General features: G+C 40.8%; 1 protein-coding gene across 5 annotated transcripts in view; it reads left to right on the top strand.

The window, feature by feature from the left end:
* Positions 1 to 26,674, top strand: part of SGCD (sarcoglycan delta) — a 938,618-nt gene that overhangs the window by 634,799 nt on the left and 277,145 nt on the right. The gene's annotated exons all lie outside the window — the stretch shown is intronic.

Genomic DNA, 26,674 nt, shown 5'->3' on the forward strand with positions numbered 1-26,674 from the left:
CATTCCAATACAACTTTTATTTATGAAAACAGGCAGTGGGCCCACAGGCTGTGGTGTACAGACCCTTATTATAAACTACCAAGAGTGTGACATAATTTATTATTAAGCAATAATTAAATATTTGGAAGGATGTATACCAGATTGTTTAATGTTGATTATATTTTCGGAATGGAATAATGGCGTGCTTTTACCAGCATTTGATATCTTCAAATAAGCAATAATTGCCTTTATAATCAGCAGAAACCAGGAAGGTACTTCCATTTTGAAGAATAAAACATCACACTTCACACTAACTCTGGGTGGTTCAGCCCAAATAAATAATCATCAACTCTATTCTTACTATGGCTTTAGAGCAATTGCTGGTATTTTATTCTTTGGAGACAGCAACCAGAAATATGGAATTAAACTAGTTAAATTTACAGAAGAATAGAGTATAACCACCCTCAATCAAGAACAAGTTTTCAGTCTTGAAGAGTGTTTAGATATCAGGCAAAGTTCTGGCTTTAGTTATACTCTGATCTCATATTCTAGAAAAAGATAAGCCTTGATGCAAATCTTTAGGGAATGCACATTTTAAAATATAACAAAACCTGAGGTATATAACTGGTCTGCTTTTTCTCTGCAAGCTGAATTGTGCATTAGCAGGGCATTGAGCATCTTTTGCATGATATTGCACTAGATTAGAAGGTGCCCTTATTTCTATCAAATGACGTTAATACACACAGCTGAAAGGAGAAAGCAGGCTGTCTAATCGTCTGTTCTGCATGGTTATCTTTTGCCTGATGGCAGTGTTGAAGATGGAATTTGAGCACTGGATCAGTGGTTGGAAATACGTGAGGTCTCTTGTGATCCTGAAGTTCTCTGATTTCATGATTCACTGTTGATCAGACTGAGAGTACTTTGTAGGGCTCAAATCCTTGACTGTTCTCGATATAAAATGAATGGACGTAATTTATATTGTAGGTTCACCCTCCAAGTCTAGTTGACAGAACAGGAGAATTAACACATAGTTCAGGTTAGAGCTTATTTTAATAAAAATGGAAGCAGAAACTCAACTTTGAGGCATTGAAGGGCCTGCCCTCTGCTTGACTCCAGAATCCCAGGGCACATACTTCCCCCATCTCATAATGTTTCTGTAACAGTGAAGTCTGTATTCCCGGGATTTTAAAAGCAGTTAAATGAAGCAAAGCTATGATTTCTAATTACTCCTAATTAGAGAAAATTCTCTTTAAAACTTTCAACTAAAATAGACTTTGTATTTTCAAATGCAAAAAAATCAGGGCTTGGCAAATACATATTTAGTCACTATATGTCTCATTGTTTATTAAGTTGCTAGCAAAACTAATTATTTTCCTATTTTAGAGAAATTATAATCATTCCATTATCTCTCCACAGTTATAATGAACTCTCGATTAAACATCACTAGGCGTATAAGCCTTTCCTCCTTTTAACTATCCTGGAGAAATTTCTAGGAGGGGGATAAAGCGCTTTAACATGTAAATTTGTTTGTTCTTTCACAAACATGTAAGAAGGGCCCCACACTATGGCAAGTCCTATGTTACGTGTTGGGAATGCAGGAGTCACTAACTTGTGTGATCTTGGGCAAACCACTTCATGTCTCTGGTGTCCCTTGTCCTGATGATCTTATAAGAAAATCATTTACAGGAAGTTCTCAGCTTCAGGCAGATCCTGGGAATCCATATTGTCAAGTTGCTTTCCAAAAGCTTTAGGCAAATTTGCAATGCTGTCAGCAGTCTTAGAGTACACTAATGGCATCATAACTTTTACCGGCAAGGGCTTTGTGTCCTTTTAAAATTTTAGTCATTGAAATGAGTGAAAATGGCACCTAATTTATTTTTTCCTTTTTATATTATTAGCAAGTTTGAAGAATGCACAGTTTTGACTCTAAGTCAAATGCAGTTTCAATTCCATATCATGTTCTTAGATTTTCTTTGCTAAAAAAAAAAAAATATTTTGTAGCAGTAGGAAGTAGAAGGAAGGGCAGAGGAGAACAATGCTTTTAAAAAAATTCGTTTTAGGGGAGAAAATTATTTGAGAAAACTATTTCCACAACACATTGCACATTGATAATGCAGCAATGCTTCAAATGTTTCAGTTGAATTACTTCATCTCATTCCCCGAGTAAAATCCTCAGTTTCTCTGTTTTTACCCTTGTTCCAAATGCCACATGTTTATTTCCATCCCCATTTCACTTTTGGAAATAATATCCCCAGCAACAAGGCAGTAGCACACCTCTCTACTCATTAATAAATGATTGTGAGCACTTCTCAACGCAAAATGCTATATAAACACTTTGGGATAATGATGACAAGAATACCTCACAGGGAAATGGAGAAAACAAATGAATTATTTGAAGTTTGCTTAATATTTACAAGGGATTTTCAGAGAATGCCTGGGTGTTGTCTCAGTCCGCTTGGGTTGTTGTAACAAAATATCACTGACTGGATGACTTAATAGAAATTGGTTTTGTCATAGTTCTGGAGGCTGGAAATCCCAGGTCTAGGTCCATCAGAGTTTGCTTTCTGGTGAGACCTTCCTGGCTTGCAGATGGCAGGCTTCCTCCTGTGTCCTGACATGACGGGAGGAACAGAGAACTCTGCTATTTCTTTCTCTTTTTGTTATAAGGGCACCCATTCTTTAGGATCGGAGCTCTATACTTATGACCTCATTTAACCATAATCACCTCCTTACATGCCCAGTCTCCCATACAATCATGTGTTTGGGGGTGGGGGGCAGGGATTCAACATACACATTTTGGGAGAGTCACAATTCAGTTCCTAACGGTGTATACTCAGAAATTGAACTGCTGCTGGTCTGGAGCTCAGTTGTCAACTTCACAATATGCTTTCTTGCCCTGACCCTTTGTCAATTTTGTTCCACAAGTATCAGAAGTCCTCCTAATCTTCTCCACTCCGAGAAGCATGAAATTGATGGAAAAATTCAGGACTGGGTTTGGATGACTTCTGTCTGTTGCGTTATCAACATAAAAAGGCAGTAATGAGGATCAGACAAGATCATAGCCTCACAGATCTCAAAAATCATCCACACAAAACTTACAACCAGATATTCAGGTGAAGAAACTGAGATTCAAAAAGATGAGGAGCCTTTCCATAGGTCATTCTGATAATCCATTATCCATATGATCCTAGAGGTCTCTGACAAGCATCAGAGTGCTCTGATGGGACTGGATGAGATTGTATTTCAAATGAAAGTTTGTATGGAAATGAATTCCAACTTTATGGGATAAGTCAACATCAGTTAGGACATTGGTGGTTGCAAAAAATACAAATTGACTCTGATCCTAACCAAAAGGATATTGGGGGCTCACAGAATCAGTGGATAGGAGAGGGCTTGGTTTGGTGACTAGGGGTGTGGCTCCCAACAGCAACTGAGTGGGAAGTACCCGCAGCATCATTTACAGGACACCCATCCCTGCTGCCAGAGGGCACAGTCTCCACTACCATCACTTGGAATGAATTCAGACTGTCCTTTGTCTTGTCAGAGTGACAAGAAGGAGATGTCTAGTCATCCTATTACAGATCATGCACTTATTCCTGCCTGGGACCAAAAAGGAAGGATCTTGCCCCTGTATCTTCCATCAGGGAACATGGACCCTATCTCCACATATAAATGAGGGATACTTCAAGATAGAAAGTGGTTAGATGCAGGATATCAAAAAAAACAAAACAAAACAAAACAAAAACTAATATCTGCTACCGTTTCTAGCCTAAGAGCTTCTACAGTTGAAAATGTTTTGTGCCGAGGTAGGTTCATTTCAAGTTCATGTTTCAGCTTTCCCTAGGGCCCTCTGGTGTACTGCTAGACTAGTGTACATTTGGCATTACCCTTTATTTTCCCATTATGTTCCCATTCAGAATGAAATCTCGTGTTGAATTCTCTTCTTTTATACATGTTGATTTCAGCCTTCTATTCCCATTGTGGTTCTAGAGAGGCATAGCAATTTGAGTGCTTCAGAAGAAAAGTGGACTTTATTAACCTACTTTGTTAGCTTAGTACAATTAAGAGGCATATCTCAGTGCATTCTCTGGGCTATTTTTCCAGCCACCCACAGAATTCAGACACATTTGTCATTCATGATCTTGCTACCAAAAAATGATACAGAATTTGATTGCATGGGTTCACTTTTTCACTTGTGGATTTGACTAAAATAGAAGTAACTGTTGTAATTACCTTTCCCTTCAACAGCAAGAGATGTATTTACCTTAACTAAAAGAATGAGAGTTTGTTGACAGCAATGTTAGGTTCCAGATTATGTGTCTGTGGAGAATTCTTAGCATCCTACCTTTCGCTGTACAGCCCATGGCCCTCAACCATAGCCGGGAGTATAGTCACAAAAGGAAGTTGAAGTTGAGGAACTGATATTCTGTTGGTGAGATAGCATCTGATTCTTTATTTAGTCTATGACACATACACCTCTATCACTTTCTTTTTTAGGATCAGATTTATAGTTTTTACGAAACAGGAATACTGCCACTCACAATGGCATCTGGCTGCTATTTGTGGATCAGTTTAAGAATGTGATAAAATTGTGATAAAATTGTCCTCGTTGCCAACAAGAAGTAATGACAGCATGGTTATGGGTCAGTAATGGGCTGGCCTTCAGGAAGCAAGAGGAGTTAGGAATTAGTGGCTATCATTTGTAACATGTACTGGTTTCACAGAGGGACAAGAAAAAACAGAAATCTGTCTTGATCCATGTGCTTGATCTTTTACTGAACTATTTTTAACACCTCTTTCTGGACTAAGACCTACGCCCATTTCCATGGTTATACAACAGAGCGGTCTTCCCATTTCTATAACTGATAGTTGCCAAGGTGAGTATATGTGTGAGTGTGCACTGAACATTGAGAATAAACTTGAAGACTAAAACAGTGTTCTAATTTTCTTCATCCTTGCCAAACATAACTCCATACCAACAGACAAGACTCTTGTCACATGGCTCTGTCCCCATTCCCCACCTCGGTCTCTCTCCTCCCAAACATATGAATACAGTCCATTGGTCCTAGCGTATCTTGTTTTAGCTTTCTCAACCTCTTCCCACAGTAACGCTGCCAAAATATTTACTCAGCTTGGCCCTCAACCTTACTATTTTTTTTTTCTTCACAATGCTCAAGCCTTCTAAGTATTACTTACATCATAATTCATTTGAGTCCAGAGCACTGATGGACCTATCATTATGGTTTGAATAGAGTCAAATATAAAATGTCCAAGAAATTCCTGCCATGTGACTTTACATATGAAAATGTTTAGTATATTATAAATGCAAGAGAGGCTATTTCAAAGGTGAAGCACATAATATATATGCGAAGCATGAGGGAAGTACAAAATGAAATCTGTTCTCGGGGCATTTTTACTAAGCCCAGACCATTAGGAGTTTAGAGACTATTGGAAGAATGTTCTACAATGTTCCAAATAACTCAAGTTACTAATCTGTGTGAATTTCACAGAGCTGTGAATTTCTTTCCTTGATAATTTCTATACAATTTACATAAAACTCCATCTCAACTGAGGCCAGATTCTGATTTCAATTTCTACCTTACAAAGAAACTTATTCTGCCTCTTCTCAGCATACTGGCACAATGGTGTTCAGGATTTTGCTGAGATGAGAAACCAAGATGGTATTTCTACCATAGTTTTTTAAAGAGACTCTATGCTATGTGATCGCCAAGACAATTAGCTGCAAGCTACAGTTACTATCTCTTAGAAATGAAAGCTCCTTCCCACTGTAAGAATTATGTCAGTCCTCAGTAGTGTTGACAAGACGAAGAGCCATTTTGGATGTTATGATTCTAAAATGGCCATCTATTGGTGATCCATGCTTCAAAGTGGTTATGATTTAATTCTAGTCAACTGACATTTATGGCTTTTAGGATCTAGGCTGGGGCTTTCAATTCCGCTCAATCAGGTGTCTGCAAACAAGCATCTGTTATGTTTAAGTTTCCCGATAACTTTCTTTGAAACCTGTTATGTCTCCTAAATAACAAATGCTAGTTCAGCAACGCCTTAAAAAAAAAAAAAACAAAAAAACCTCAAAATGGTCCCAACGGGACACTAGACAGCAAACTTACAAAAAGGCGAAAAGAAAAATACATGGAGGGGTTTAGAATGGAAATGTAATTTCTCTCATGCACTCTAAACAGTTATTAATAAAGGGGATAATAATGCAGCCCAGATCACATAGCGTCTCCAAGGGTTTTCTACCAGATTGGGCAAGTTAAAGCATCATAATAATTAAGTTGCAGAACTAGACATTTTTGTGGTGTGGCAGAAAGAACAACACTTTGGCACCATGGATTTACAAATACTATGATCTTGGATGAGTTGCCAATCTCATAGTAGCATTGGCTACTATATCTGTAAATTAGAGGTACCTCTGTTTGATTAAGGAACTTTTCATCTGTACACAAACATTTATTGAGTCCCTGCTATGCATGTGGCTCTGCAGAAATCATTGGGAAGTCAGGTGACAAAACAACAAAAATCTGGTCCTATCCTTGCCTTTATGAAGCTTATATTCTAAAAAGGCTTCACTGCAGTAAATATTGTTTTTATATCCCAGATGTCTGCTGAAGCAAACTGCCCTTTGAGATATAAATTAAATAAAACCTCCTATTGTATGCCCATTGAGTAATTCAGCATCCCTTTTGGTGTCTTTAGGACTCCCTGGGGAAAAAGAATTAGCTTTATTTTTCCCACTCTGGCTTTGAATTCTTGCTTTTGCTCTATTAGTACAGTTAATGGATCTTCTTACTTTTATTTTGTTTAAAGATTTTATTTATTTTAGAGAAAGAGTGCGAGCCGGGGGAGGGGCAGAGAGGGAGGGAGAGAGAATCTGAAGCAGACTCTGTTCTGAGCACGGAACCTGACACGGGGCTCGATCCCAGGACCTGGCGAACATGACCTGAGCCGAAACCAGGACTCAGGATGCTCAACCGACTGAGCCACCCAGGCGCCCCAGTCTTCTCACTTTGAAACTCACACTGTCCCTGTTCTGTACACCCGACACATTTCACACCGCTAGTCTCCAAAGTTTCACTGACGTGAGACTAGGAGTCAAGCAAATGGTTACGTGTGATTTAGGATGACACAAATAGCTTATATCACAAGTTACTTAAAATTTAAATATTTTTCTGTGAAAAGTCCTTTAGCTGGACCCCCCACACACACACACACACAGAAATTCCCAGCTGGCCCCATTTTTCTGGAGGGTCTGCCTTCCCCCATATTGCTAAGCCCCACTGTCCTTCAGTCCAGAGCATGAAGCATCATCTCATGGACTGATATTCATCTTGTTGAGAGCAACTCTGGTACTTGATGTGAAAGTAACATTTTCCCCTTCCCTGTTTGTTCCATTGGTATTGGTGTTTGGCACCAGATGACGGAGTTATCTTTGTTTTATTCCCAAACTGCTGACGGCTTTCTTCACAACAGCCAATGAATTTTATGACCAGAGATCAGTAGGACCATCCCTGCGACAAAAGACACTCAGCCACACGTGTGATTTTAGTTCCGTATCATCATCTTCCTACGTGTACAGTTGCTTCTGAAGTAAAGCCTTGGAAATGTAGGATGAAGGACGGAACTTGAGAGTTGGAGAGTGGGTGACCGCATCAGCAGACAGGTCACATCTCAATAGCCAGGGAGTTTGAATTGCTAAAATGGCCCTTACGGAAATGAGAGTCTTTGGTGGCACTTGAAGTCCTCTGCTGTAGCCTGAAAAGGCCCACTGTGATATCACAGATGCTCCTTACAGAAGCCTGGGGAATTCCTTTGCGTACTCCATATTACCTTTGGAAAGTTTTCTGATGAGATTTAAGGATAAACCCCAATACCCAATGAGCGAGGTTTTACCCAGCCTCACACTTGGGATAAACGTGCAATGACAGAGCTAAGTACAGCCTCGTGTGACGCTAGGCCAGTGAGTCCACAAAGTGCTTTTGGAAACATACACCTCCCCCCACCCCCTCCCCCACCCCAGCTCAAAGTGTTTTATCAGCACTTTGCTAATGTGGTTTCCGGTGAAGGTCAGAAAGTTAAACTTACCACCCAGAAGCCAGGGTTGAGAGTTCATATCTTGATCTTATCACTGGGCCTCTTTTTCCCATTCCAATTGCTTTTCAAGGACTTAGAACTGCTCACTTGGGGGAACTGTTTGCAGTGAGTAGGAACCTAAGTAAAAATAAAAATCAGGCTGTGTAAGGCAGGAACACAACGTCCAAAACAGGATCACAGTTAGCTCCCCAAATGTGGAATTTGACCTTCCGTTTCTGTCAATGATCTGACCCAATAACAAAATCACAATTGTTTTCTTCCGTCTTCCGTTCCGGTTCTCTGACATCAGAGTGCAGCCTGTTTTCCAACAGGCAGCTGGAAAGGGATCCTCTTGCTTTTCTCACCTTCCGTTCAAGTATAATCGATGGCAACAGCATGACAGCAGACTGTTAAAGGGATCACTGAAAACGTACACGCACCTTAGACGCTTGGTGTTCATAAGCGAGATAACTTGACATGTTCGCACATCTCCAAGTTCACAAATGCCCTAGGATAGGGTTTCTTCAGTTTCCTTATAATGAAGGAGAGTATCTCAGCAGCATTACGGATAGTTTGGGCCGCGTGAGCCTTGGTGGGAGGGACTGTCCTGTGCATTATATTATAGCATGGGAAGCAGCCCCTCTGGTCTCTACCCCACTAGGTGCACAGTGGCACAGCCTCCTCCCCAACCGTGGTAACCAGCGTTATGTTAGGACGTTGCCAAATGTCCCTGCGGGGCAAATTCTCCCCTTGTGCTGGTCGAGAACCACTATGTATAGTGAGGCAAACATGTCCTTCTGTAGGTTCCTGGGTTGACAGGAAATTGTGTGCAAGGTGAGACCAAGAAATCCGCACACTGTGAATACTAGAAGGCCCGCGGTGTTTACTCACAAAGGGATTGATTTACACAGACACCAGACTCGTGATGCGGGATTGGTCTTAGCAAAAGTACATAAGGCTCCATTTCACAAGGAACAGGAAGTATTAAACTGGCAGAGGCTATGGGTCTCCTGGAGTCCCAGGCACCTTGGAGGTAGAAAGTATGCTTCGTGTCTTTCTTTCTTTCTTGAATGTCACAATTTGGATTGTGAGGATTTTCTCTCTCTTTCTGGAATAGTGCCTGGCCCTTAGTATATACTTAAAAAAAAAAAGTTAAAGGGAAAGAAAAAGAAAGGGAGGATAGCATCTCAGGAATAGCACCAAAACCGGTGGTCATGTAGGCACAGGCTGAACCTCCACATCCTTAAATTAACCTGATGGCTGTACGCCAAGCTGGGTTCATGTTTTGACGCTGAAAGCCTCTGAGCTGTGTCACCTTGGCAAGTTCCTTTTCTGTTCGGTGCCTTGGCTTCCTCATCTGTAAGGTGGGCCTCTCAACAGAACATACCTGGTAGAATTCATGGTGAGGATTACATAAGGTAATATTGAGAAGTGTGTACCTGCTGCATGATGCCCAATTTTTTTTCTTTATTTCCAATATTTTATTATGAGCATTTTCTTTTTTTTTTTTTTAAGATTTTATTTATTTATTTGAGAGAGAGAGAATGAGAGAGACAGCACATGAGAGGGGGGAGGGTCAGAGGGAGAAGCAGACTCCCTGCTGAGCAGGGCGTCCGATGCGGGACTCGATCCTGGGACTCCAGGATCATGACCTGAGCCGAAGGCAGTTGCTTAACCAACTGAGCCACCCAGGCGCCCTATTATGAGCATTTTCAACCATGTAGAAAATTTGAACAGATTGAGACATGTACACCCCATATACCCACCATGTAGACTATACAATCAGCATTTTGCTATATTTGCTATGCATTTATCCACCTTCCTGATCCATTCACCAATCCATCCCATTCTTTGGTGCATTTCAAAGTAAGTTGAGGACACCAGTATACTACCCTCCTAAACACTGCATCACACTTATCATTAATCAGAGTTCAAGATTTATTTACAATGCTTTTTTCCTAGGTGAAATTTATATAAAGTGAATTGCATGAATTTTAAGTGCCATTCTGTGAGTTTTGACAAATGTACATGCCTGTAAGAGGAAAACCCCTGTCAAGACACAGATCATTGTCATGGTTCTTTCTTTTCCTTTTTTTTTTTTTTTTTTGATTTTTTTTCCTGATTTTTTTCTTTTTTTTATTATGTTAATCACCGTACAGTACATCATTAGTTTTTGATGTAGTGATCCACAATTCATTGTTTGCGTATAACACCCAGTGCTCCATGCAGTACATGCCCTCCTTAATACCCATCACCGGGCTAACCCATCCCCCCACCCCCCTCCCCTCTAGAACCCTCAGTTTGTTTCTCAGAGTCCATAGTCTCTCATGGTTCGTCTCCCCCTCCGATTTCCCCCCTTCATTTTCACAGCGCTGCCCAATTAATGTTAGCTCATAAGACTATCGTCAGCATCATCATTGTCATCATAGAGTGTGAAATAGGTTTCTCTGGGATCCCAGGCGCAGAAAGCGGAGTGAATCATACTCTTCTCTAAATGGCACATTTTCACTGTGGGTCTGAGCAGGGTTCTCCTCTTATTTTGCGTGTATTGTATTTACCACCTTTCACTACCACACCCTACTTCCACCCCTCTTCCCCCACCCTAGAAAATCATTCCAGTGTAGTTTTCGAATGTCTTTCTGTTTACGTGTTTTTATAAAACGGAAGTTGTTTTGTACGCAGTTATCTTTAATTTGTGTCAGTGACATTGTACTGTATTCAGTTTTTTCCTCCTCTCCACTCAGCCTGTTGCTGCTAGTTCCTATACTCCTTAACACTTACACGATGGTCAGTGATGTCCAGCAACACATTTTGCCTTTGCGTTCTCCCAGTAATGAGAACCCAGGGGCCTCCAGCTCTCCCCAAATAACATAATCATGCATATCCTCATTGATAAACCTTTACAAAACATGTGAGAATTTATTTGGGTATCTATTGTTCACACATTGCTGTCAGACAGAAGCTGGAGTAGGAGAGCATTTCAAATTTTCAGTCTTGCCACATGGACACCGCTCGTGTGGCAGTTTCATTCAGAGCAAGAACATCAAGGTATCAGGAGGACGACAGTGCTATACACATCTCTGTGTTGGACGTTTTTATATGCTGCATAATATGCTAGATGTTTAATGCACCAGGGGTCCCCAAGACCGCCCTCAGTCTTGGTAATCCCCTAGGAGGACTCAGCATATAGTCAGATGCACAACTATGTTATATTTCAGCAAAAGCCCACTAAGCCCATGACATCAGCAAAGGAAAAGATGCATGGGGCCAGGTCCAGAGTTCTCCCTCAAGGAAGCCCCACCAGATGCACGCACCTCTCCCAGCCACCAGCTCTGACCACACCTATCTAAATATGTTCCCAGACACAGAAGCTCACTAGAGACTCAGTGAGCAGGGCATTTATACGGGGCTGGCCACATAGGCAGCCTGGGGGTGGGAGGGGTAGTATAACAGAATTCCAGAAGGAAAGCAGATAGTCAACAAAAACCCTATTACCTGTACACAGAGTTTAGAAATAGTGACATAGTCTTATCAGTCCCGGGACTAGTGGGAACCCTCCCCAAGAACAAGTTCTCAGACACCAGCCAAGAGCCAACCTTACCAGCAGGCCTTCTAAATGACAGCAGCCAAGCCTGCTGTGTTAACTCTTTGCTGCACGTTTGTTTTCGTTGTCTATGCATACGTCGGCAGGAAAGCACATGAGAGTATCTCTTTTTAAAATGAGGAAACTGAGGCTTAGAGAGGTAGCCTGCCCCAGATCACAGAGCTAAAAAGAGAAGAGCCAAAGTATACCTCAAGCTTCCTAGAAAGCAGTTTCTCCTTTAGATCACCTTTAAAAATGGACACACTCTCTGCCATCAATTTAGGTTTGTTCCAGTAATTAGACACAGAGGATCTAACCATCTATGCTTTTTCTGAAAATTGCTTGACCTGTTATTTTCTTATGTTGGAAGAGTTTTCTGGGAGAAATTTTAATTAAGTTGACATAAGTATAGGGTGTGGCCATCACGATAGTCTTGAGCAAGGGGCATTTTTCTTAAACTGCTTAGGTGATGGTATTTTGAACCACAGAGAGCAAAACCTAACATTTTTTGTTGGAGAGAATACAAAGTTGGGCTAACTCCTGTGTTGCAATCAATTTAAAAAATGTTCCCTCTTTGCTGCAGTTTTCTCTAGTTGAGAAAGAACTGTGCTCTTTGTGCTGAGCGTTCTATGTGCTTTATTCCCGTTGTAGGTATGGACACCAGTGCTTATCCATGTTGAACTTGCTAAATGTCATCTAACTAGGAAATGGTGGAGCAGGGATTTGAATCAAGCAGGTGCCAAAGTCATGGCTTATCCATGTGTTCTACTGTCATCCCAAAACAGTATTCTGATGGTCATCTGGAGTGAGGCAGGTGGGGGGGAACAAGTCACCAAGACCTCAGCAGGAGAATAAAGGGCCAAGTTGGTGGACCAAGTTCAGCACTGGCTTGGCATGCATTAGTGAGCCCCTGTTTCTTTGTGCATTAGACCTCTTATTTCCAAAAATGAGACTAACAGTGCCTTCCCTATCAACTGTACAGTGTTATTCTGGAGGCTATATAAGAAAACAAATGTAAGAGTATGTTGAGTAGTTAAAAAGGACCTATATATCAGGTATTGCCTTTTTGGTTATGTGTGTATTTTGGCAAAAAGGTCTTTCATCAAGGAAATAAAACTGAAAATTCCAGGAGTAGGTCTATCAACATAGCGAGCTTGGATGAAAAAGCCAAAATGATGTCAACACAGGGTGGTTTTTTCCTGGCCAGCTTTCAGGTTCCATTTTCCTTCATGTAAACCCCTTTCTCAAAAGGGTCTCCCTTTGTGCTTACAGGATGGCTTAGAGCCCCCACAGACCTTGATGTCTCTGAGTGCTAAATGTCTCAGGAAAGACAAGGGCAGCTTCTTACATAGCTCAAGCTGAGAGTCCCAGAATTAAGAGTCATTGCCTGTGATTGGCCTCATCGGGTATCATGCCCGGCCATAAATCACTTCTACTAGGACATGTCCAATGCTCATTGGCTATGACTCAACCACATGCCACCCTTGCAACCGCGGGTGGAGCCAACACCATCAGAACCACTTGGAAAGGCAGTGTGAGAAGTATGGGTCTCCAAGTGGCCAACACACAAGAAAGGTGATTACATTGGTAATGAAGATTTAGTGGCATCCTTTCAGTGCTCTGTGTGCACAAAATAATCTCATTAAAACATCATAGATCTAAGAAAGCAATGTGTTCCACAACGTGGCTGGTTTGTAACAGGCAAAACTGAGAAGTGCATTTCTGCACGTTGTGTTTAGAGGGAGGGACAGCTCCCCATAGACTCACACCACTTATTAAACATGCAGACGGGAAATGCGACTCAGCAATGCAGGGACTCCCTCCCTCACCAACCTCATTTAGGGCTTTATTTTTCAGCTCTTGTCATATTGGCCCACTTAGAGAAGGGTAACTGTATAAGGTAATTACGAAGATAGTATTTAATTAGTTTTGGTTTCAAATCAACGTATTTGCTGCAAACCTGGCTAGCAATGCTGATGGACATTAATGAATGAAACCCTGTGATTAAAACATCTGTCACTGTCAAGCGGGGTCGATTCCGGGTGGGCATTGGCTCCTCACTGGGAACGTGATGATGGCCACAGAAAGCCAAATTAGCCAAACTTAACGTTCCCCTAATCATTAGGCGATTGAGCTGACAGTGATTGGTCGCAAACATGCACCGATGAGCTGTAATGAAGTTGCTACCAGATCAGTTCAGCATAGGTTTTTCAGGCTAATTAGCTAGGCAAAAATGTTAATTTAATCAAAGAAACATGTATTCATTAAAGGTGTGTAAGAGAGTTGGAGGAGAAAATTGGCTCAGTCATTGAGGAGGTAAAATTATAGCTGCCAAGCAAGTCATCTGGGCTTCGCAAAATCATTTCTCAATTTACCGTATCTCTTAGAAAACAGTCTGGTTACACTTGAGCATATCACATGGCCCTTGTTCTTCAGATCTGATTATTGTAAAGGAGAGATCATCTGCAGAGCAATGTAGAATAAAAGCAAATGCTTATCTCATTTTATCCCCAGAGGATTAATTAATTCCTCTAGAATGTTCTTTCACTTTGATTCATGGACTGCCAGAATAGAAACTGTTCTTAGGAGGTGTCTGATTCATGTCATTCTATTTTCGTCAAGAAAAATGAGGCACAGAGAGGCTCTACCACTCGCTCAAGACTACACAGCATAGCACACTTCAATTCGTGCCTTTGGTATAAGACTCTCTGTGTGGCCAATGGTGTGTACCTTGTGAATTCAGTGTTGCAAAAGGTATCCCCTCCTTTTGTCACTAGGCTAAACACGTCCTGTGACATTTTTTACAGAGAGACCGTTATCTCGAAAAGATTATGATCTAGTCGTAATTGTGAGGAAAATGAAAAATCTACCCGATGGACAAATACAATTAGACTGTTTATTTCTTGGCATGGGATGGTACGTGTGGAAGTGCTGGAAGAGATGAGGGCTATTTAGATACCAGTTCCTGCTACAGCAAGTACTAAAATTATTTTCTGTTCGTACTCTTGAATCTCTCTGGCAAGCAATGTAGAGATGCAGGAATTCCTTCACAAGCTCTGTATCCTCCTACCAGGGTATGTCACTGGACTCCAACTGTGCTAACATCCATGAGTTGTTAACCACTCAAGAAGTTAATTTGTCTGTTCCTCCACCCATTTATTAATCCTACAAATACTTCTGAAGAGGAGCGAGAGGTGGGAAATACTGTTAATTGAGGCCTTTGGAGACTTCTCTCTGAGTTGAAAAGGAGACATCTGGCTCCCCATGTTTGTCTCAGCTCTTTTCTGTCCAAAATGTCTTTCATCCTCACCTTGAGCTGGTGAAATTCTCTTCATCTTTAAGTGTGTGTTTGAATATTCTTTCCTCTAAGTAGGCAACCATGGATCCCACGCCACCCAGGGAGCCTGTCTGCGTACCTGCCCCGGCACCATAACCCTCCATTTATCCTGGCAACTGTCTTTTAGATTTAAAGTAGCCTGCTTGATTACCCACCTCTCTCAACAGATTAAAGTTCCTCAAAATGTGGTCCAGGCACACTGACATCAAAATCGCCTGGATTGTCTTAAAAATTCAAATTTCTTAGCTGTTACCCAGATTTAATCAGAGGGGAAGAAATACAAAGTGGATTTTAGCAAGCTTGTTAGGTGATTCTTATACCCTGTAAGTTCTGAAAACCCTTTCTGACCCTCACAGCTCCCTGAAGGACAGACAGGCACACAGAGTACCCAATTTGCACTTACGGGATGAATGAATGCATGAATAACTGAATTCTGATCCTAAGAAAAAAGTAAAAAATCATGTAGTAAGAGTATTCCTAAGGACTTTGACTTAGAGTTTTGCTAGGATAGGAGCCCCTTTCCTATACCTGTTGCTGCTGAAGTTTAGAAGTAATAAATTTCAGAGGTTAAAAGGGTACTTGAAGATCTTCCAATCGACCACTTGCCTGTCACCGAGCATGTTCATGGCAGAGACTGAATCAGAACCTGGGCTTTCAAACAAGTTCATTGCCTTTCCTATTACATCATGCTCCCACTGCCGTGGTCTACATGGTGGGGAGCAAAGCTAGTCTTGCTGCCCCCACCTCTGAAGCAAAGATCCAAACTCTCTCCTGTTTTATAAAGAATTAGAAACACATCCATTTTTTTTATAGTGCCCGGATAACTAACATCCACCTCCCCTCTGAGAGATTTTTCCTTTTAGCTAAGCAACTCAGCCGAGTCTAATTCATGGAGAGGTTCTTATCAAAATGTCAGGGTGCTGATGATTTCAAGTTCACAGTTAGGAAGCCTTGCCTCCTGGAGCTTAGCCCACTATCATTTCATCCACAGTGCCCATCTGTTATTTATTCCCATTCATTTATCACAATTTTTGCTATATTCAAATACTAAACATTTTCCTTTGGCTGAACTTTAAAAGAAAAATAATGGATTCATCCTGAATAGTAGTGTATATGGAATCTCAGGTCTGATGTGCTAGCTTTTTTTCCTTTAATGCACACTTAAAAATATTATTTTAAATGCCATCCTTGTACCATGTAAGTCATCTTATGTATAATCAGTGGTACGTGCATCGTGCTTTGAGATACAACCTCCTCATTATTTCATTTGGATTCTGTGATCTTTCCTTTATACCCCGAAGGGGAGCATCCGTAAACTTCCAAAAGAAATCTTTTTATAGTCTAATTTAAATGAAAATAAAGGTACTATCCTAGAGTCATCTTAATTCCTCTTCAGTATTATCTCCAAGAAGGCACATTTGACAATCTTCTATGTTAATATCATGCCCAGAGCTATTTGGTTATTTTAAAGAAATGACAGATGGCACAGAGGTTGCTAAGGTAGAAATTAAAGTTTCTTTGTATGCCTGGCAAATTTTATAGCATGTAAAGCCTGTTTCATTGCTGTGATTAAACAATGCAGACAGTGTTGCATTCGCATCTAAATTTTACATTATTTTCAAGAAAACAGAGACTTGGGAACAGATGGAAATGATTGATAGTTATCTAGCAACAAAGGGGAATCCTAATTTGATTGCTAGATATTTAAATCTGGACTAAGAGGAGAGGGCAGTTTAGGGAAAGATGAAAAGGAGATAGCTAATGTCAGTCTTTTGGAGAAGGAAGGAACTATATGTGTGTATATATACACACACATATAAATTCTATATATATATGTAAAAATAAATAGAAATATATAAGATATATAAATTTTTAAAAATATAGGGATATATACATATTTATATTTTTCTATGTGTATGTATATTTTAACTTTTGGAACCGATAACTACTCCAAGGTTTAGAATCACCACTTGGACCCTTTACAAGGGGAAGTTTGAGCACTCCAAATCGTTTCCAGCTGCACATTTTCTAGGTCTGACACAGGGAAGCCTAGTAGAGTCCTGGCAACCAAAAGAAAACTCCATTTAGAGGGACTGAAGGCTTATGCTACCTAGAGGATGTGCCCGGAAGGCTGGATTTACCACCTGGAAATGGCACCACACTCAACTGGGAGTTTAAGGATGTCCATGAGGGTTTTTTTGTTTTGTTTTGTTTTTTTTAAAGATTTTATTTATTTGACAGAGAGAGAGGGAACACAAGCAGGGGGAGTGGGAGAGGGAGAAGCAGGCTTCCCGCCGAGCAGGGAGGCCGATATAGGACTCGATCCCAGGACCATGGGACCATGACCTGAGCCGAAGGCAGACGCTTAATGACTGAGCCACCCAGGCACCCCTCCATGAGGGTTTTGAATTAGGAGAGCTTATTTGTCAGATTTAGGGACAGTAGGAAATTGAGCATTTTTGGAAAACCATAAATGAGTTAATATAGTGTTCAGGACAAGCTGTGAATTGGCCTCTCAAAGGAGGTTTGTAGTAAGAACCTGCTGTAAAACTTACCACTGCCTTTTCGGCCGTTTTCACCATATGCTCCTGCTCTGAGAACTGGCATTTTCTGGCAGTCACAGTAGCTTAAGGACCTATTATTCTGTGAGGTGAACTTTGGCTCTGTTTCCTCTGTGCTTTCAGGTGGGCAATTGGCAGCAAGAGAGGGAAGCCTGTGGGAAGTTAAGATGGAAAGATCTCTTTCAAAAGATTTTCATGTGCGGTGGCAAGGGGACCAGAGCTAAAGAGAGGTGTTTCTATTTGTGAGTGATAGAAAAGACAGTTCACCTCAGCTCCCGTCTCTCGCAGAAAGCTTTCCTGAGCTCCTCCAGCTCATGCCCCGCCCCCTGCTGATAGACTTGTGACGTCCCACTGTCCCACTCGTCTCTCCTGCCCTGTAACTCAACTGAGTCGTCTTCTCCTTCTCATTTCTCACAGGGAACCCTAACCAAATGGTCCCATTTTAAAGGGTCTACAGTTTTGAAAGTCTTTTGTACCCCTTATTGCACTGAACTCAGTTGTGATGGCCAGATAGGCTAATAGTCATAATTGCTGCCAGAGTCATCACGGCAGTGACACCGATCATAACAACTTACATCTGTCAAATGCATTTTCCGTGGCAGATGCCGTTTCAGCTTTCCGGGAATGGGCTCCTTATTTAATCTTCAGACAACCCTGAGAATTACCTTTATTTCCTTCATTTGAGAGGCATTGAAGACAGGAAATGTTAAGTAAGCTGCCCAAAGTCAGAGAGAATACTTAAGCCCGTGTATTCCGTCTCCGTGGTCCTTTCTTTCGCACCACTGGGCTTTCTTTCCTTTTAATTTTTTATTTAAATTCAATTTAGTTAACATATAGTGTATTATTAATTTCAGGAGTAGAATTTAGTGATTCATCAGTTGCATAGAACACCCAGTGCTCATTACATCAAGGGCCCTCTTTAATGTCCCTCACTCAGTTACCCCATCCTCCTACCCACCTCCCCTCCAGCAACCCTGTTTGTTCCCTATAGTTAAGAGTGTCTTATGGTTTACCTCCTTCTCTGATTTTATCTTAATTTATTTTTCCTACTCTTCCCCTATGTTCTTCTGTTTTGTTTCTTAAATTCCACATATGAGTGAAATCATATGGTATTTGTCTTTCTCTGACCTATTTCACTTAGCATAATACCCTCTAGTTCCATCCATGTCTAGAAATGGCAAGATTTCATTCTTTTTGATGGCTAAGTAATATTCCATTGTAGATATGTACCACATCTTCTTTATCCATTCGTTTGTTGGTGAGCGTCTGGGCTCTTCCCATAGTGGAAGATGAGGAACGGCAGCTCACCTTTATAGGGAAGGTAGACTGTTCTGGGCACTGCGCCAAGTCCCTTTGAGGTATAGTCCCTTTTAATACAATAACTCAATCAGGAGGGGGGCGGAGCTCTTTCCAACCCCCTTTTCCATTTGAGGAAGCTTAGGTTTAAAGAGGTTATGAGTTGCTCTGTGTCATGCAGCTAGTAACTGGACCAGCTGGGGTGCTGTTCTCTTAAGCACCATTAAACTATTGTCTTCAGGGCATACTTGATACTTACTGGGGTGGTAAAAAAATATCATTTATTACCCATTTCTCAAGAGAGATGAATTTTCCCTGGTTTTCTTTATCTAGGGTGGGGCTTCTCAATTATTTTCTCATTGCTCCACTAAGGAGACTATTCAGGTCTTTTTTCATAATCACCATCTATGTTAATACACAGATATGTTACACCCCCCATCTATGTTAATACACAGATATGTTATAAATCTGTTTATGTACTATATGTATATCTCTGCTTTATGTGTGCAAAGAGTAAGAAATGTAAGCTACCACAAACCAATTTTCATTCTGTTGGCAGTTATAGACAATCTAGCCCCCAATTACAACACATAGATGAATCTTTCCAGGCCCCCATTTTTGAAGTTCTTTGGCATGAGCTCTTGAAAAGCAATGCACAGTAAAATTTTGAATCAACTAAAAGCTCACTGTCCTGGATGCTCCACTTAATTAGCCAAGAATCCTTTAGGTTTGTGCCCTTATTGAATACTTTGCCTGTGTATCAGATTGCTCTGAAAAAATAGAAGAGAGCAAGATTTGCCTTCTGTCCCTTTCACTCAATCTTTTGAGGTCCAGAACTCATAGGAGACCCATCTTACAGAAGATCATTTGCTTTTATTTTTATTGAGGTCAAATTCACATAACCCTAAAACCAGCCATTTCAAAGTGAACAATTCAATGGCATTTAGTATATTCAAAATGTTGCACTACTGCCATTTCTGTCGAATTCCAAAGCATTCTTATCCTCTCAAAGAAAACCCTGTACCCATTAAGCAGTCATTCCTCATTCCCTGTCCCTTCTAGCCCCTGGCGACCCCCAGTCTGCATCCGTCTCTGTGTATTTCCTCTTCCAAATGTGTCATATGCATTCAGTCATATAGTATGTAGCCTTTGTGTCTGGTTTCCTTAACCTAGCAGGTTCCTTCCATGTTGTAGCATGTATCAGTATTTTATTCCTTTTTGTGGTCAGATGGTATTCCTTCTCATGGCTAACACCACATTTTGTTTATCCATTTATCAGTTGATCGCCATATGGGTTGTTTCCACATATTGGCTATTAGGAATCATGCTGCTATGAATAATTTGGTGATGAATTTTTGTGTGGGTGTGTTTTCAATTCTCTTGGGTATAGAGTAGAATTGATAGATCACATGGAAACTCTGGGTTTAACATTTTGAGCAACTGCCAAACTCTTTCTACATTAGCTGTACTGTTTTGCATTTCCACTAGCAACCTAAGAGGTGTCCAATTTTTCCACATCCTCACTAACACTCATTGTTCATCTTTTTTATTAATGCCATCCTACTTGAAGTGATATCTCATTGTATTTTTGGTTCGCATTTTCCTAATGATGTTGAACAGTATTTCATGTGCTTGTTGGCCATTTGATATATCTTCTTTGGAGAAATGTCTTTTCAATCCCTCCTCATTTTTTAAAATTCAAGCTTTTTATCTTTTTATTGTTGTAAGAATTGGTTATACATTCTGGATAGTAAATCCTTATCAGATAAATGATTTCCAGATATTTTCTCCCATTCTGTAAGTTTGTTCACTTTATTCATGGTGTACTTTGAAGAACAATAATTTTTAATTTTGGTGAAGTACAATTTACTGATCTTTTGTTGCGTGTGCTTTTGGTATCATATCTGAGATGCTGGCATTTTAATGGGCTGCTTGTAGCTATTCAATCCTTAACCAGAAAAATGGAAACTTCAGTCATATGATTGCAGGCTCTGTAGTAAGGTGGGTCAACACTAGTTTTGGTGGGAGGGGCCTTGTAGCAATGTATTTCCAATTGACACATCATCAGCCACATAATGGCTGAACATAATAAAGCTCCTCTGGGCATGTAGAAGATGAATCTCTGACAAGTATAGCACATGGTCATGGGTACAGGTTTGGAGACAAACAGATCTTAGTTTGAACCCAGCACTTAACTCGCCAGCTCTGTGTCCTTGGGCAAGTTAATGAACCTCCTGGTTTTCTTGTTCTGTAAAGAAAGGATGATAATACTCTCCTTCATGAGGACATTTTTATAAATGGCTTAATACAGCATGTGGTATATAGTGCATGCTTGATAAATGTTATTGTTAGCTATTATATTAATAGGTATTACTTTCTTCTTTACTAATCGTTACATATGATAAAAAACCAGAATGAATGATCATTCCCACATTCAGTGCTTCTGCATTATCTGTGCAACCGTTCTTCTCTTTTACTGTGACTAATTGAAAGATGATTGCACAGATAAACCTCCTGCTATGCAATCAAAATTTGCCGTTGCCATGTAGCTCAGTGTCTTTCCCCATGGATTTTAAAATAAGAAACCCATTGGTCACCTGTATAAGTACAGGGAAAGTTCACCTAGAAACGTGCGTGGAATCCAGCCAAGGCTGTTCTCTGACCTCAGCTCCCTGCAATGTATTAGTAGGCTGTCCTCAGCCTTGGGGTTAATTTTATGCACTCCCTGAGTGCTGCAAATGGGCGAGTTGCTCACAGTCACCCACGTTAGAAATGGCTGATTTGGATGGGAGGTATGACTTGTGACTCTGCACTGTCATAAGAGCACCTTCCTAACTGTGAAATGAACTTCTTATCCAAGCAGGGAGGTAGCAGGTTGCTGTTTGAGAATAGAAAGCTGCTAAATGTGATAATCTACTTTGGCCCTGAATCATGGTGCACTTTCTGGGATGGCAGAGGCATCCAAACTGTGTTCGGTAGGAAGAAATAATAGATTTAGCTCAAGATGTGGCACCAGGGTTGTTTCTTAGGGGGCAGATAGTCATTGAGTGTAATTGTTCTAAGAAATTGTGTATTGTTTTTCTTTATTTTCTGAGCTGATAAAATACATTGAAAACAGTTGTCTGTGTTCTGCACGTGTGACTGTGTTAAGAAGGACTGTCCCAATACTCTTAACCTGAGGAGTCTGGCAAATAGAGTGGAAAGCGTTCCAATAGAATTGGGAGACCCTCTTTTAAACCTCATCTCTACCATTCCTGACCTCTAGACATTTTCACATGTCCCCACATCTCTGTAAGTCAGTTTTCTTAACTGTGCAATGAGAAGATTGGAGTCAAAAAATGGCTTTTGTGATTGTTAAATTATTTCATTTTCAAGGGAAATTCATATGCACCAGAGGATAAAATTCAAAGGTACAAGAATGTATTTCAGTCCACAGTATGGATGCAGTTTCATAGCCTATACCTGTCTCTTTCCATTCTATGTTACAAGCATTTTCCTAAGTTTTCAAGTCATCTTTGTAATGATCCTTTATATTCTTGCCTTATAAGCCCTCTTTCCCTAACTGTCCATCTAAGTAAAAGCCCTTTGTCTTCTGTTATAAATGCTCTGAATTTTATTCATTATTTAAGTTAACAGATGTAGGTCAAGCACTTACCTTGACTCCGGTACCTTACAAGATGTTGGGAATATGAGAGAGAAGACGGAAAGTGTCCCTGCCCTCATGGGATTTATGTTCCAGAAGAGAAGTCAGATAGCAAACAAGGCAACAAATAAAGTGATTTCAGAATGTGGGTGGCATTTCTGAAGGAAATGGATATCTGTGAGGGAGTAAAAGAGAGAGTGGACCCACTTTATAGAGGATGTATGTGGCAATACATGTAGCCTTCTATCCATCTTCTTGTAAACTAATTTGCTCATAACATATGCCCAAATTTAAGACTAATATTGCAAAGGATAGTAACACTTTCCCGGGTCCTTGGTAGGATGCATGACTAAATTCCTATCAGAAACAGTTTTGCCAGAATGAGTCAGCCATAGCAATGCCTGGTTGTGTGCCTGTGGTCCCACGTGCGGAATCATTAGACTGAACCTCTATCGCCATTGTCTGGGACCATGAGTGTTAGAGAGTGGGGCAGGCTGATTAGAGTCTGAACTTGTGGTCATCTCTTGCCATTCCATTTGTAGGCTCACATTTTCCTATGCTCTGTGTCACTGCTGATTGTGTGTAAATAACACTCTTGTGACATGTAAAGACTCTAGGACCAGGAAAGGGGGACTCTTGGGCTGCATTGAGGTCTCTGGCACTAACTTGCTGTGTGTCACTGAGAGTCATTAAACTTCTCTGGGATTCAGCTCCTCAGATATAAAAAGGAGGGGATGATTTGACATGCAGTGGCTTCTAGATTGCGTTCCCTGAGACGTTGGTAGTGTGGAACACCGAATCGGGGCCCCGTGAGAAAGGCTGCCACAGATGATTATGTGCACCGTGGGCAAGGGAGAGGTGAAGCCTGTACTCTTGACTTGCACTCTTGACCCCAAATTAGATCATCTTTCTAGTCCTCAACTAGCTACAAACATCTTTTACCTTTATCAATGAGAACCTCAGTTCATTGACATTTTCTGCACATTAAAGATCAGCCTAAACAAAACAGATACTTGCTGACTTTTGGAAGCCCCACCAGGGTTTTCAAAACTTTTTCTTTCTGTTTGTGTGTGTTTGTTGGCTTTTCTTTCCAGCTGCCAACTAATCATTATTAAAGGAGTGACTATAACTGTCAGGCTTGGCAAAGCCCTTCAAGAGCCTGGGAACCCTGCTCAGAAAATTGCACTTCTTTCCTTTGGGATAGACAGGCTGCCTCTGCTGCAATGCTAAGCTTAGAAGCTGGCTCGGCTTCCAGATGTGTTCTGACACCAAAGACAGTTTGCACTTTCAAAGCTGGGCCTCCAACGATGCTGGCTGAAGGAACACAGCTGGCTCCGTGTGCTTAGAGGCTTGCCCTCTTCTGAGAGATGATTTTAGTTGGAAGGGTTGACGATGCTGAGCATGGGAATGTCTCGGCGCCTCCCCTACCTCCACCCCCTCCTCCAAACCTCCCTGCCACCCAAATACTTCTATTAGAGGAGGGAAATGGTCTTCCTCTCCAACTCCCATAAATTGCTTTTCCTTTCTGTAGCGATTGTGGTTAATTTCATTATCGTATATAATGGATGAAGAACATTCAGCATGAAAACGTATCTTTCCACTGTAATTACATCAACATTTTTAAGCTTAAAAGAAGTGTTACAGAAAGAACTCATTTCGCATGTATAACCGAGAATGCTCCATGTGTTTTTACAAGAGGATAATAAAGACATAAATGGGATAGATGGGGCTAAGTAGTTTTACAGATGGTAGTTGCATATTAAAGATTAAATTGCTGTCTATAAATAAAACCACTTTTACAGTAACTAGGTTACTGCTTTATCTTAATTTAGGTGTAATTGAGAGCATTAGCGTTCTTCATAATAGACCAATGAATGTTCCTGCTGACTGTAAACAGGACTCCACGGAATGCTAACTGATGAATTTGCTTTGCCACAAAGAGGCCCTAACTTAAAAGCTTACTTTAGAAACTCTCCTGGTTTCCAGGCCTTATCTGTGACTTCTGTGAGCCAGAGGATTTTAGAAAGCTTGTGGGGCCCTCTAAGGAGGTGGCAAATATCTCACTTTGTGTTATGTGTTTTAGTGTGTGTGTGTGTGTATGTGTGTGTGTGTACTATTCACTGATGATGTGTTTAGATCTCTCCTGTTGGTTGTTTCTTTTGTGTTTTTGTCAAAACTACTACATCTGGCCCAAACTACAGATCTTTAGATCTTGACCTTCCATCTTCCTGGTAAAATGCGAACCATAGAGTCAATGTGGCTACAAAATAGAAATTTACTTTGAAATGTATTTATTTGATTTGAGGTTGAGAAGAAAATGTACAGAGTATCACCTCTCAGATTAGAAGGGAGAGGGAGACCTTTATTGTATTGTCACTGCCCTCAGTCTGGTGTCCATGAGGGAGAATGAGACAACACAGGAGCATGACTGTAAGCGTGGTCAAAGGAGCTAGACTGCTGGGTTTAAGTCCTGCCTCTACTGTCTGCTGCCTCTGTGACCTTGGACAAGTCCCTTAATCTCTCTCTGTATTGGTTTCCTTCTCTGCAGACTAGCATCATAATAGCATCAATCACGTAGGATTGCTGTAAGGATTAAATGAGCTTATTGATGTAAAACGGCGGGAGCAATCCTGACAATTGTAGCAGTCCTAACACAATGCCATACATGTGCATGCACACACAAACACCTTATGCTTTTACCATCCTGTGCACTTGAGATAGTCTCGTTCATTAATTCCTTAACCAATTGTTTGGGAGGTACATACTGTGTACTAGGTAGTATGCTAGCTGCTGGACCTGAAAAAATGTAAAATCACTCCAGTCTCTAGGAACTCTTAGAAAAACGCAAGTTCCAAAAAAGCAAGAGCCTTGTCATTCTCATCCAGCATCCTCAGTGCCTGGCACATCGTTGATGTTAAGAAAGAGATTTGCTGACCGGATAAATTGAACCAGCTCATCCAGGGTCCTAAGCTCCATTGCAGCGCCCCAGGAAACATGGACATAGAAGATGTTACCCCAAAGCAAATGGTCTTGTTTTGTCAAAAGAAGGCAGAACAGGTACTAAGCAGGAAAAATAAACGTCCTTTACAGACACAAGAAAAGTTAGGGATGTTTGGGAACAGGTATCATAAGACAAAGTGAGTCAAAAAGACATTTGCCTAGGGGTAGGGGTAAGAAGAATTTGCCATATGCGTGAAGATTCTGATGGACCTTAGGGTAGGGGGAGATTTGATGGCTGAAGACAACCAAGATGGCGCTACTAATGCAAGGTGAAAAAGAAGGAAAAGCCCAGGCTTTTGGCCAACTTCAGGATTGTAGAGGAAAACAAATCTTACTCAAAATCCCCTTTTTATTTTTTGGTTTTGCAATGTGTTTTGTGATTTTCCCCAACAGGTTTACTTTCCTGATTAAATTTATCATAGGTGCCCACTCAGAAATACAGACAGTAGTGGAGAGGGCCAGATGGTCAATGTTCTTCTACCTCCTTTCCCTGGTCGAAAGAGCTGGATCCAGGAAAAGGCTGGCTGAGTAGGAATAGGTGTTGTGCAAATTAGCCCTTGGTAAAATTCCTGGGATGGAATGATTTTATGAGGATGAGATAGTGTGGGAAAGAATATGAATCCCAAGCTCCTCACATGAGAGCCCAGCTATAGAATTAAGGAATTGTAGAGTTGGCCGAGATCTGGAAGGCCTCCACTCCAACTCCTTCATTTTATAGATGGGGAAACTGAAGCCTGGGTAAATTAAACATGTATCTTAAGGTTATGCATCAAATAGTGACTGACCTAGGGCTTTAGCCCCCCATGTCTCCACAAGCAGTGGCAGAGATCACATACACCATTCCCAGAATAGTATCCAGAACACATAACTGGTATTGAACAAATACAGATATGATTCCAGAGATGGGATAAAGAAACTTTTTTAATTGTCCACGAAGAAATTTACAGTGATTTATTGGGAGTCCTATGGAATCACACAGGTACATATTTCAATGAAGTTAATTTGCTTCTACCCACCATCAAATCTTTCTTTAGAACATAAGATGGGGAGGTAGATTTGGGGCGTATTATCCCCATAGAGATAGAAAATTGTCGGGATCTGACCATTTTGGACATACTGAAATGGAAATTTCTGTAACATTGAATCTAATGCAGTATAACACACAAATGAGTGCTTATTTG

Source organism: Phoca vitulina, unplaced genomic scaffold (assembly GCF_004348235.1).
Source record: "Phoca vitulina isolate PV1807 unplaced genomic scaffold, GSC_HSeal_1.0 scaffold6, whole genome shotgun sequence".
NCBI lineage: Eukaryota > Metazoa > Chordata > Mammalia > Carnivora > Phocidae > Phoca > Phoca vitulina.